The sequence below is a fragment of the Dermacentor silvarum genome, chromosome 1, assembly GCF_013339745.2.
Source record: "Dermacentor silvarum isolate Dsil-2018 chromosome 1, BIME_Dsil_1.4, whole genome shotgun sequence".
Classification (NCBI taxonomy): domain Eukaryota; kingdom Metazoa; phylum Arthropoda; class Arachnida; order Ixodida; family Ixodidae; genus Dermacentor; species Dermacentor silvarum.
The window spans coordinates 279,143,946-279,157,758 of record NC_051154.1 but is presented as its reverse complement, the minus strand read 5'-3'; positions in this window follow the sequence as shown (position 1 = coordinate 279,157,758).

Sequence of the window (13,813 nt, the reverse complement as noted above, 5' to 3'; positions counted from 1 at the left end):
CAGCTTTCCGAAACCTACCCATAAATAAATATACACCCTCTGCTAACAATTTTCTATTTTTTGCTTTATGTCCAATGCAATTATATCGACACTTCAGGCAAATTGTCGCGGTTGTCGTCGCCGTGATGTTCCGGATTAAATCCACAAGCCATAATATACATGTGCGACCCTTACCCTGTGGGTGCGGGAAAAAGCACGTAACAGTGGGTCGTTCGTCTCCAGAGGCCGATTGAGTCACTTCGCGCCTAATGTAGAACCCCACTGTGCAGACTGTGGGGAGGCGTGCTGCTCTTTATCTGATATGCTCTGACAATGCGCTGCGTTGCGCAGCTCATCGCTTACCACAGAGCGGCGACCTCTCAGAGCAACTACGGGCTGTCCAGAGGGCGTGCGACAGGGCGGAGGAACACGATCTTCCGACCCCGACATGGGTGCGGCCCGCGACGGCTACGGGGACTCCCTGAAAAGGGAGGTTAAAGCGGTTCCTCAGGACCACCAATAAAGTTCTTTGTTTCCTGTCTTCGATGTCAACCGCTGTTGACTCGCCTTTCTCATATGTATAAATGACACATAAGAAATCATATTCTTTTTTGAAAAGTGCGTAGGTCGCATAATTCTGACAGCTACTAATTACCACGTGGTAGTTATGTATTGTGGTTCCCATCTGAATATTTACTCTCGAAATGTTGTCAAGCTCAAAATTAAGACTACTTATGACCGCCAATGTTGTGGTGCAAGTGACAGATCACAAGCCGGTGTCGACAGAAACCCATTAGGAAATCAGTGCCTCATTACTTCACTTAATGAGGCGTACGATGACGAGCACTGTAAATGTGAAACCCACGCGGATATTTTTTGTGGTGTTATCTTGTATGAAAAGCACAGCATTAGAAACGATCTACTATTTCTAGGTTGGCTCTGTATGCACAGGATGGGAACTAAACGTCACACAACAGAGAAAAAAATCAGAGCCCCTCCACTGTGAAGATCGAACACTAGTGAAGCTGTTGGTTTTCTTTATTTTAATTTTTTTTTTCCATTTGGTGGTTATGTTAAATGATTGAAAAGAAAAAAGACATAACTTCGTAGCGTTGCCGCATACCGTATGATGTATGTGCAAGTGAAAGCGAGTTTAGACAACTAGATTCTAACCACCTTCCGCCATCGGTCGCTGTGCGTTCGTCTTCTTGTCGCTTTTGCATCCATTCGCGCTGTTGAGCGCGCCGGCGCTCCTTAAAGGCGCGCTGTTCCTCTTCGGAGCGAGCGACACGGGTCTTAGCCATACCGAGTCCAAGGGGCAACTTATGACGTTGATAGGAAAATGGCTATAGCAATAGAGAATGAGAAATTGGTTGGTAGACTATTAGGTTTTATGACACTGATGTTTCGACACACATAGTGACAGGATAGCGCTTGAGCCACAGCGTGCATCGCTCCAGCGCATTGTTTATGTCTCGTTTGGCGTGTTACAGGTGCCCGAGCGCACACGGGTATGTGCCACTGAGCTTGGACCCTTTCTGCACTATCACACCAGGATCGGCCCACTTGTCTTTTGTCAACATCTCGGACACATTTTTTTTTCAGACCCTAGACCTACCTTCACTGTAAAAAGATAAACACGAGCCGCCCACCTACAGAATTTTAGGTGTTCCAAACGAAGTTGTTCATACTTTCAAAAAGCTTGTACACACGAGAGTATTCGTACAAAAAGCTTGTACACACGAGAGTATTTGTACAAAAAGCTTGTACACACGAGAGAAGCTTTTGTACACACAAGCCAGTACACACGAGAGATTGTTGAAGCAGAAAAAATTGCACAGGTCGCGTGGGTGCATCTTTTGCCAAGGAACTGACTTTCCCGACTATAGTTGCTGCACAGGGGTGCTGAGTTGTGAAACTTCTCATTAGTTCTTGGTTTTTATGTTTTTCCGAGCTTTCTTTTTTCATGGAACACCAGTATACTACACACACGTGTTATTTCTTTTATTAAAATGCTTGCTAATTAGTATCATATGTCTGTCTGGTTCCCTGTCTCTCTTGACAATTTCGTACTTCAACTCCAGTCATGGATTACCAACCAGCCCGCTCCCAATTTTTGCTGAGCTTGTTCTGTTATTCTCATATTTTTGTTGCCTGTAGATTCTATACCTGTGCGAGGTCTTGGAGGTATTTTCATTGTTATGTTTAAGCTTTTTATTGTCTTGCATATAAGCGCTTTGCTGCGTTAAAGTATTTGGCTGCTAACTACGAAATCAGTTCTTAAGTCTGTTTCAGAGCACCAAATAAAAAAACTTGGGAATGGGTACCGTTAATGGTAGCCATTTCAAGGCTTGTACTAAGAGTATTGCGATGATGTGGATAGTGGCGTGTGGCGGTGACTACAAGAAAAGTGCTGATGGTGATTGCGAAGGAAGACGACGTGCCACGGACAAGGAAGCGGCGTGAGAGCGCGCGAGCCATGTTTTGAGGCAACAAGAGCGCGAAGGGCGTGACAGCGAGCGCCAGCCTCGAACGTCACTTCGCAGAACGGCGGTTCAAGGCTCGGGTACCGGCGACCGGGTGTCCTGCTACCGTGCGGACATGGTCGCCAGCTCCTGTATGGGCTCTCCTACGCGCCAGGGGCCTGTTGTTATAACGGTTTGGTGCAGTGCTTTATGCTGGGGACCGGGACGCCTGAGTTACCTGCCTGCTGAGCGAGCCCGACGTTACAGCTGCCCAGGCGTTACAGGCCAGCTACACCAGTGGCCGGGTGTTCTACCGGCCTGCTGTTTTTCCTCCTGCTTCCACGTCGCGACAAGGTGCGGCGCGACAGCAGCGACGTAGCCAGAACGGCCACCGTCACGCTCACTACGCAACGACTATGCACACGGGCGAGTGGTGACGCATCAGTGCTAGGCACATCTTTATATAGAAGGACAAACGATTTCCGAACTCTAGTCCACGTACATGTAAATCACCTGTATCGTTTAGCGTGTCTGTATAAAGTCTGTTTCGTGTAAAAAGCTCCCGAGTGCCGTGTCGTTATTAAAAGGATCCTGGGCCCAACGGAAGAAGCGAGTTTGCTGTTTTCCATCACAAGCATGTTAATCTTTCAGCTTGTTAGCTTTTTACTGTGCTGAATGCTTTGAGATAATTTAAGTGATGGCGCTTGCAAGGTGGTTTTGCCATTTAATACAGTTATGACAAATTTTAATCAGCAATTGAAATTGTTGTGGAAGTACTGTTATTAATGTGCGTTTTTGATTCCTACTATGTCAAGCTTTTGTAAAGGATGTGACTAACTGGTGGTCTCAAAACGTCACCCACGCATCATGCATATGCTCCTTATTCCCTCAGAAAGTCAACTTTGTGACACCATGAGCTCTTTAATGACATAGGACAAACTTCCTATATAGCATATATATAAATATATAGATAAATGCTATATATTTAAATATATAGCAGTTATCTACTCATTCTGCTGGATTAGCCGAAAATGTATAATTGACTAATTAACAAAAGTTCAATGCTAAACTTTGGAACTAATCACTATAGCGCACGCATTGCAATACACAAACTGAAGCAAGTGATTTAACAAGGCAAGTGTACATTTTAAGCAAATTTTGAAGCCAGCACCAGTTTTGAGATTCGCACTGTTCCCAGACCCCATTTGGTAAGAACCGACCGCATCGGGCCCGCGAAACAGGTTCACCTCCGCCTCGGTCTCTTAGGCCAGCGTGTTGCACGTGCTGCCGACCTCGAGGTAAGCGCGCGAGCTCCTGGACGTGCAATTGGGGTACACGCAGGTGGCCTCGGCCACGCCCTGAAAGCAACATTACTGGTATGGAAGCTAGAAGGGGCAATGTGAGGGGCGCGGTATGCGCGCCTTGGGAGAGGAGCGCACGAAACGTGATGCGAATTTTCAGTGCCGCGAGGAGGGATGTGGTCGCCAGGAGCGCAAAGAATCTCCAACGGGGAGGCCATCACAGCGTTGACCTTCTGCGCCGAGTGCTATACCTGAAATCGTGCTGACGTATCTCGGCGTGCGCGTTTAGTGGACGCACTTGGTTGCCTTGTGAACTCTTTTGTTGTGTGAAAAGCACACATTCGACCTAACTCATTTGAAAATCAAAGTAAATTTAGCTTTCACACTTTTCAGTGAAGAAGTGCTCAAAGGCATGTATGTTTCTGTTTAGATCAGATGTACAGTAGTGCTCAAATTCAATGTCTGCGACAGGTCATCTTCTGAGACGCCTGAGCCGGCTTGTAGCTATAATGACGTCAATGTACCCAAAACGTGAACTTAACCATCATCGGAAGATGCTGAGGAACTTGAGGCAGTTGTATTTTTCAACGAATGGGAACAAGCTTCAAAAAACTGCGGAGGTGGGTTCGTAAGCGAAAGTACTGCTGCAGGCATGCGTGTTAACATATGCAGCACACTCTCAGTGTTGCAGTACAACTTCGTTGGGGTTCTATACCTGTTCACGTCAAGACTAAGTCGACCAGCACAAGCTCGAAAACTTGTTCGGCATATCCAAGCCCAGGGAAATTTCTTATAACAGTAAATTGTCTGTTTTTACAACCTCGCGGGATTCCCAAAATCTGGAAACTGCCCGGCACAGGTTGTCAATGCTCTGCTCGACACTCCGTCAGCAGGCACAAATAGTGCTCTATGTATGTCCTATCCTGAGACAACAGGAAATCAGTTCGTCGTGTTTTCGTTACGGGGGGCCAGAAACCTAACTGTGGTTTAATCAAGTGAAGCTTATTATTTGTTTCCGCAACCCACAAGCGTTGCCAGTGGCTGCGGAGTTTCTTACGCAAGAAAGGTTTCAAGTCTGTTGCAGGAACAGCAACTGTATGATTAGTAGCGTGCGATGTTATTGACGTGGCCATATGGTCTGCTCTCACATTACCCTCAATCCCTCTATGGCCTGGTACCCAGCATATAATGACATGCGTGTTTGATATATACGCTCTGTATAGAGTGGAATAGAGCTCAGTGAGTACGGGATTTTTGTGTTTGCAGAGTGCTTTTTGAGGTTCAGATTTCCTTATATGATCCGGTACCGACAATAGTGCATGGGCCTCAGCCGTAAAAACACTTATTTCCGGGTGCAGTACACCGAATTCGGAGAAGGATGGACCGACGGCTGCATAAGACACCCGGCATGTGACTTAGAAGCGTCTGTCTAAAACTCCATGCACGAGTATTTGGACTGGAGTTCTAGGAAATTCATTTTGATATGTGCCTCTGGTGCGTGTTTAGTAACCTCTACAAACGACGTGTCACACTCTATGATCCGCCACTGCCACGGCGGTAACAGTTTCGCTGGAGCCATAGGACGATGTTCCAACACTGAAAACCCATCTCCTCACTAAGATTTCTTACACGCAAAGAGAACGGCTTCCTCGCTGCAGGTCGGTTATGGAAGAGTACAGCATCGGTCATATCGTTTATGGTGTGTGGGGAGCACACGCTGCCACCTTCTCCCGCCGGCGCTCGCCCGTCGCTTGCGAACGGAGCGCACGCGGCGGTAGCCGGGCGGGCATCTCGTGCGCGCACAACGCGCGCCGCGGGAGCCGGGCGGACATGGGAGAAATGCACTTTGCCCTCTCCCGGTTCTCGCTCGCCTCTCGCGACGCGCGCGCCCGCGCGGGAAGAGGGAAAGTATCCGGCGGGCGAGGAGGACACTCCTCTCGCGGAAAGGTAAAAAGATATAAAAGAGCGCGACCGAGACGAGAGACCCCCGGCTCTCTCTGACCTCGCTTGACCTACCTGCCGATACGGATTTACCCGCTGAAACCCGTGAGTGACCTCGTTTGCGTGACTACCACACGCGACGAGGCAAGCGTATTTCATTAGTTGTTATACAGAGCGAACTTCCCTCTGCAAGTGTGTTTTATTGCTGACAGCAATAAACGTTGTTGAGTTGACTCGCTTGTTGCCTTATTCGCCCGAACCCTGCGTAGCTGCGATTACACGCGCTACGGGTTGGGGAAGACCCCCACATTTGGCGCTACCAACGTGGTTCGAATTCGCCAACCTCGGCGGGTACTCAGGCAAACGGACGTCCCTAGGTGCCAGCCTCAACGTACGGGGGCCTTCTTAAGGGGGGAAGGATGTGGGGAGCACACGCTGCCACCTTCTCCCGCGGGCGCTCGCCCGTCGCTTGCGAACGGAGCGCACGCGGCGGTAGCCGGGCGGGCATCTCGTGCGCGCACAACGCGCGCCGCGGGAGCCGGGCGGACACGGGAGAAATGCACTTTGCCCTCTCTCGGTTCTCGCTCGCCTCTCGCGACGCGCGCGCCCGCGCGGGAAGAGGGAAAGTATCCGGCGGGCGAGGAGGACACTCCCCTCGCGGAAAGGTAAAAAGATAAAAGAGCGCGACCGAGACGAGAGACCCCCGGCTCTCTCTGACCTCGCTTGACCTACCTGCCGATACGGATTTACCCGCTGAAACCCGTGAGTGACCTCGTTTGCGTGACTACCACACGCGACGATTTCATTAGTTGCAAGTGTGTTTTATTGCTGACAGCAATAAACGTTGTTGCGTTGACTCGCTTGTTGCCTTATTCGCCCGAACCCTGCGTAGCTGCGATTACACGCGCTACGGGTTGGGGAAGACCCCCACAGGTGGAATAAGAAGGATGCTCAATGTTTGCTTGTACTCTCAGAAAATATGTAAAACTGGTATGTGACCGTTGGAGATAAAGTGACCACTGATTCGACTCGACATCTAGATCGGACTTGATCGGAAAGCACCGGTCGCGAGGCGGATACGCAGATGGTCAACGGAGTTTAGTATTTTTAATGCACTTGGCTTTGAGGAATTATAAATTATAGCTCCGTAATCAAGGCGTGAGCGGACAAGACTGTTATACAAGTTGAGGACGCATTTTCGGTCACTACCCCTTGTTGCGCGCGACAAAATTTTTAAAAGGTTCATCGTCTTCAGACACTTTGCCTTCAAATATTTAGGATGGGGGATAAAGGTAAGCTTAGAGTCCATAACTATTCCCAGGAATTTGTGTTCACTGCTCACGGATAGTTCCTCTTGATTGATCGTGAGATTTGGCACTGGTGTCATGCCTCTTTGGTTTGAGAAAAGTGTGCACGTACTTTTCTTTGCGTTTATTTTAAAGCCATTTACATCCGCCCATTTAGATAATTTGTTTAAGCTGCACCTGTCGTTCACAGATAGCAATGTTACATGATTTGAAACCTGTGCACATCATGGACATACACAGAACATAATATGATGCGTGGAATGACTGTATGCAGGGAGTTCATTTTTACAATGAAAAGTGTGCAACTAAGTACACCCCCTTGCGGCACGCCAGCCTCCTGGGTGAATGTTCTAGATAAAACATTGCCCACTCTTACGCGAAACGTGCGGTTAGACAAGTAGCTTTCGACTGTGTTAAACATATTTCCGCGGACCCCCATCGCAGAGATCTCGCAGAATCCCGAAGCGCCATGTTGTGTCGTACGCTTTCTCTAAATCTATAAATACAGAAAGTAAAAACTGTTTATGAATAAACGCATCTCTGATGTTTGCCTCGATGCGAACAAGGTGGTCTATTGTCGACCTACCTTCTCGGAATCCACACTGGAAGGGGTCTAGTATTTTGTTATTTTCTAGGAAACTGATTAAACGCCGGTTTATCATTTTTTCAAACAGCTTGCACAGGCAGCTTGTTAGAGCTATTGGCCTGTAACTGATGGCTAAGGACGGGTCTTTACCTTGTTTAAGTACCGGGATGACTATGGCTTCTTTCCATGAGGACGGAATACAGCCAGCTGCCCACATGGCATTAAAAAGAGACAGGAAGGAGAGTGTTGTCAGTGTTTCGGGGTGTAAGTACCTAATCATTTCGTACATGATACGATCGCCACCTGGCGCCGAGTTGTTACAACAAGCGAGAGATGCTTTAAGTTCGGCTAAGTTAAATGGTTGATTGTAAGCCTCACTCGAAAAACCTTTGCGGTTAAGAGGCTGCCGCTCTTCGCGTTCTTTGAACTTCAGGAAAGTGTCTGTATAATGCGCTTCACTTGATACATATTGAAAGTGTTCACCTAGACAATCCGCCTGGTCTTCCAGGCTACCACCTTGGCTACTTACTAAGGGTAGAGGATGTGACTCCCGGCCTATTAGTTTATTTACCCTATTCCAGACGTTTGTTTCGTCGGTGTATGAACTTATACTGGAAATGTACCTTTCCCAACTCTCTCTCTTTGCACGTCGACGCGTTCTTCTGCCCTGTGACTTTGCTTGTTTAAAATTTATCAGGTTTTCAGCTGTTGGGGAGTTGCGAAACAATCCCCAGGCTTTGTTTTGCTTTTTACGTGCTTTCTGGCATTCATCATTCCACCAAGGCAGGCGACGTTTATTAGCTAGTCCATTAGTTTGTTGTATGCACCTTTCAGCAGCGTCAACGATAAAACCTGTTATATACGCCACAGCATCGTCTATGTTAAAAGAGGCAATGTCATCACGGCTTAAATATGTTATTTGTCGGAAAAGTTCCCAGTTAGCCGAGTCAACCTTCCATCGGGGAACGTGTGGCGAGCATCTATCGTGTTCTGTTGAGCCTAGCATGATTGGGAAGTGGTCGCTCCCAAAGGGGGTTCTTGAGAACAGACCACTCCAGGTATGGCATTAGTGTACTCGATGCTATACTTAAGTCAATGGATGAATATGTGTTATGTGTAACGCTGTAATACGTAGGCTCTTTGTTAAGTAATGATGCGCCTGAAGAAAACAGAAAATTTTCAATCAGGCGACCTCTCGCATCGCAACATGAGTCTCCCCACAAAGTATTATGTGCGTTGAAATCTCCGACAACTATGTATGGCCCCGGAAGTTCATTTATGTAGTTTTGGAATTCGGTTTTATGTAGTTGATAATTGGGAGAGATGTACATAGAGCTGACTGACCACCAGCTTGTCAAACAACACCCCTCGGACAGCAACTGCCTCTAGGGGCGTACGAAGTTTTAGTTCCCGGCAGGCAATACCTCTGTCGACTACAATAGCCACACCACCGGAAGACACGACTGTGTCATCATCGCGGTCCTTACGAAAAATGGCGTATTGTCGGAGAAAATCTGTTTGCGTGCGTTTGAGGTGTGTTTCTTGGACACACAGCACCTTGGATTATACTTATGTAGGAGTTCTTTGATGTCATCGAGATTGTGGAGGAGTCCTCGGACATTCCACTGTAATATTTGTGTATCCATGTTGAATGTGGGTTTTGTGCTGTGTGTGTTAAGGAAGAGGAATTACTTCACAGAGCCCTTCCCGGGCGCCGTGATGCGGTGTTTTTCTTTTTGGGAGCGATCGCGAGACTCTCACGGCTCCTTAGACGCAAGTGGCGCCGTCTGGCTGGTTGTTGTGTCCATAGCATCTTGCGAGGCGCTGGACACGCGCTCTTGCGAGCGGTTGGTTTGACGAGAAGGCCTCGCCTCGAAAGACGAGGCCCTCGAGGCCACCAGCCCGGAGGTCGATGGCCCCTTCTTGTGAGTTGGCAGAGCAGCGCTAGCTGCACCCGCCGAGGGGGCGGATGGCGTCGCCGCCGGCCCACTGCGCGTGTGCCAGACAGCCGCCGGGGGCCGATGTGGCGCTGCCCCCTGACGCGCCACTTCGGCAAAGCTGGTTTTTGGCAGGTACGATACCCGCCTGCGTGCCTCCTTGAAAGTTATGTTTTCTTTTACTTTGATCGTGACTATTTCTTTCTTCCAAGACGGGCATGACCGCGAGTATGCGGCATGCTCGCCATCACAGTTGACACAGTGTAGAGTGTCTTCGCACGTTTCAGAGGCATGGTCACCGGAACTACATTTAGCACATGTTTGTCGGCCTCGGCAGTTCTGGGAACTGTGGCCGAAACGCTGGCACTTGAAGCAACGAAGAGGATTTGGTACATAGGGTCTGACCCGTAGCTTGATGTATCCGGCCTCGATGAATTCGGGCAGAACACTTGAGTTAAAAGTATCAGGTGCCTGGTCTGGATTTCCTTGCCGTCGCGCCTCATCCTTATTCGTTTAACATTGATTACATTTTGCTCACTGAAACCCTCTAGGAGTTCAGCCTCACTCAGCTGCAACAGGTCATCATCTGACACAACGCCACGGGTGGTATTCATGGTACGGTGCGCGGTTACTGTTACTTGAGCATCTCGAAATGACACTAGGTTGGGAAGTTTTTCGTACTGTTTCAGATCACGGAGCTCCAAGAGGAGATCCCCTCTTGCCATCCTGGCTGCTTTATATAGCCTGGTCCAAAAATATCCGTCAAAGACTTTGAGACAAGGAAAGGTCAAATTGTTCGTACTGATTTATCCGACTTTTTAGAATGAATAACATGAAAGCGGGGGAAGTTATGCGTTTGGCGTCCAAAAAATTGGAAAACTACTTCGGTGCGCCCTCTTTTCTGACGGCGATCATGGAATGGGGGGAATGGTTCAGCCCTAAGTATTGGTGCATTTTTCGGCAGCGACGCCAGCCACCCACCATGGAGCCCAACGAGGGGACGCTGCAGAAACTGGAAAAGCCAGGGGTCCTGCAAACGCCAGCTGTACGCCACTACTATAACCAAATATGGAGTATCCATGGTTCGCTACCCACACAAGGTTAAAAACCCTAGCTGCCTGGGAAATTGGAAGTAAAAGGGAAGTGAAAAGAAGACAGGATAAATTGAAAGTGAGAGAGAAAAGCGAAGATTTAAGAGGAGGACAGGAAAAGGCAACTGCCGATTTCCCCTGGGTGGGTCAGGCCAGGGGTGCCGTCTATGTGAAGCAGAGGCCGAAGAGGTGTGTTGCCTCCGCCGGGGGGCCTTAAAGGTCCGAACACCCGGCATCATCAGCTCAACCTCCAGGATCCCCTTTCTCCAGACACGGCTAAGCCGCGCACGGCGACACGCGGGAGCGTCCAACCCTCTTGTGCTCGGTCCATGGTGTCGCAGCTCACCAAGCGCCTGCTCACGCAGACGCCCCTGCGGGGAAACCGGCATGCCGAGACTAGGTTCTAAAGCGTTAGCATTATTAAAACGAAACATTAACAGGATGAAGCAAGCATTTCCACATTTTGAGTCATTTTTATTGCGAATAAAAAAGTGAACAATGCACGTAAATACAGAAAATATGTGAGGTAGACAAAGAAAATGTTTCCCACGAACACACAAGCATCATTCTAAGCTGGCTGGAAGTTCATCTTACATCTTCGCTAGCACACATATGCTGCTACATAAATTGTAGCATCTAATTTCAGAAAACCAATAAGGGAACAGTTGTGTTGTTCTTGTAGATGGCATTTTTTATAAAATTCTCTGCTATGTTTGCAGAAAGAAGTCGCCTTGTGGCTTATTTGCGGCTTTGAAGATGCCATGCAATTACGAGAATTGCAGTGTAGTTTCGTTTACTTGCGTATCTTCTATGCCGATGATGTCTGCAAACCTTTGACACACCGACTCCCCAACATTTTTTAACATTATCTACTTATTTTGCATCCAAAATAAAGATGTCTTCTGGCTGAATGTCTTCCACACCTGCCACGTAACGTAGGAATCTGCATGACATTGCAACCTGTACCTCTTTCTTGCATGTCATCCTAAATAACATACAACACGAATGCAATAGTTAATTTCAGTTTTTAGCCAAGGCCTCGTGTTAGCATTTTCTGCACGTATGTGCTTGTTATGTCGTTCTGTGCATCCAGGCCGAACTTAAGTGTAGGTGGTGTTTCTCCCTCATGTTCCTTAAAAGAGTGCACAATATTTTGTAATTGCAACAATTATTTTTTCGTGTTGATCGTTATCATACATAAACCATGTGCACAGAACTGTACAGATAGCACCTGGAGTGGATGAAGACTCAAGATGGGGGCCAAACTTCTCCTAGGTCTGGGATGAGCACCAGAAAGGACTTCTGGCAGCATCTGGTGATAGCAGCTTGGACCTTTGCGGGGACGGCCGCTGTACAGCTTTTTTCGTGGCGGCAACCTCAAGAAAGGGGAGCGTCTGCTTCCACCCAAGTGTAGTGTTGAACAAATTGTGGGCGGTGATGTGCAGTGCCAAGATCCTGACATACTCGTTGTGTCCTGGCATGGGAAAGATCACACACACTGAGCAAATTCAAGTCAAAGAAGTAGAACAAACATGTCGAATGATGCTCAGTGGTTCTTCTTGATTGCTATCTTGCAAGCATCATGCAATGATTATTATTACATGTTGATCAAGCATTCCAGCAAGCACGAGTCAATGGCATGCACGCTTCAGTATTCTTTTTCAGCTTATCAATGCACAGATGGATGTGCGCACGCTTTATTTAGAAAATCTATTCTTCCTTGCAACAAAACCTTTCATAATTTCCCACACCCTTGACAGTTTACTCACTCCTGATATACACAGTGGGCCGTGTGTGCTGGAAGTAGACAGTGGCACAGTGACTAGGCTGTTTGTCAGATTCCTGTGCTAGTTTGACGCTTCCAAATAGCGGATGGCTTGATTTGCACTGCTTCACATCATGCAAATTATGCATCCTGTGCACATACAATTTTTATTTATGTCTTCCAGAGTGCCCAAATTCAGGCAAGCTCACAAATGGAGAAAGAGGGCCTCATCAGAGGTCTTTAATTTCTCTGTGACCAAAGAATATCTCCATAAGTTCCCTGACGACAGACCGCCATACAGCGATAAAGAAATACATGAGGTTCCATTGCCCGGGCACCAAACACCAATTTGATGTCTGTAACGTTGCAAAAGGCAGTTATGAATGTAATATGTTTACCGCGGCTAGTAAAATACTTAATGTTGGTTAAAACGGTCATCGCAAGGCAACTCCTGATTGTATCTATTAGTGTTTATAAAAGTAGAACGCATCATACATCATACTTCATGAATTTGGATTAAAGGGACTCTCTACTACTCGCAACATGTATTTCAATTATAGCGGGAATGAGAAGATTATGTGCCCCATTGATGGAAACGAGCATACTGGTATCCCATAAACAAGGAATTCTATTTTTGATTTGGCTCTGAAGATAGTGCAACAATTGCATTTTGTTTCTCAACGGTGAAACAGTGCAGTCAACATGAGTAACGCTGTGCATACAAAGAACTGCGCAGAGGGAGTTATTTTGCTTGGATACATTATAGTAAAATTGTATTCAAGTGCTCTGCTAACTTTTCTTTGCAGGAGAGATTAATTTCTTTCTGGTTTTCAACTAGCGCGTGCTGAAAGTGGCGCTGCCATCCTGTAGACAGTGTGGTGCATCTATGCGTCTTCATGCCCTCCCGACATTGTGATTGCAACAGTGCTAGTACCATTGTGTGAGTGACGCGAGGATCGCTGCCTTTTTCAGGTTGTCGAAAATTCGTAGCGCATTTAAGGCATGCTGGTGTCACAGCAGCAGTGTAGCCACTCCTTACCCCAATGTGCCTCCTTGACGGTCGCACAAAAGGCATGGATTGCCTACTCAGATCTGCTGCGCCTGTAGAAAACGTGAGATTATAGGTAGCCAAATAAACTTACACCTTATATGCTGAGGACGACTGTTAATAATTTTAGTGCTTTACACAAAGTAACCACCTATGCAGAAACGCTATGTGATTTCCAGTTTCTCACTTTTACCACCCTGGCCGTGCCATCGCGTTCACTAATCATTTTTTCGGGCGTAAATACTGCTTTAAAAGACTATGCAGATCAAAATATTATCTTTTAAAAAGTCTTAATTGCTTACTACCGAAACCACAGCACATTCACATTTCAAACGATAAGCTTTCTGTTGCATTACAAAATAAGCACGGCCCGGCACGCAGGTGCCTGCCTGC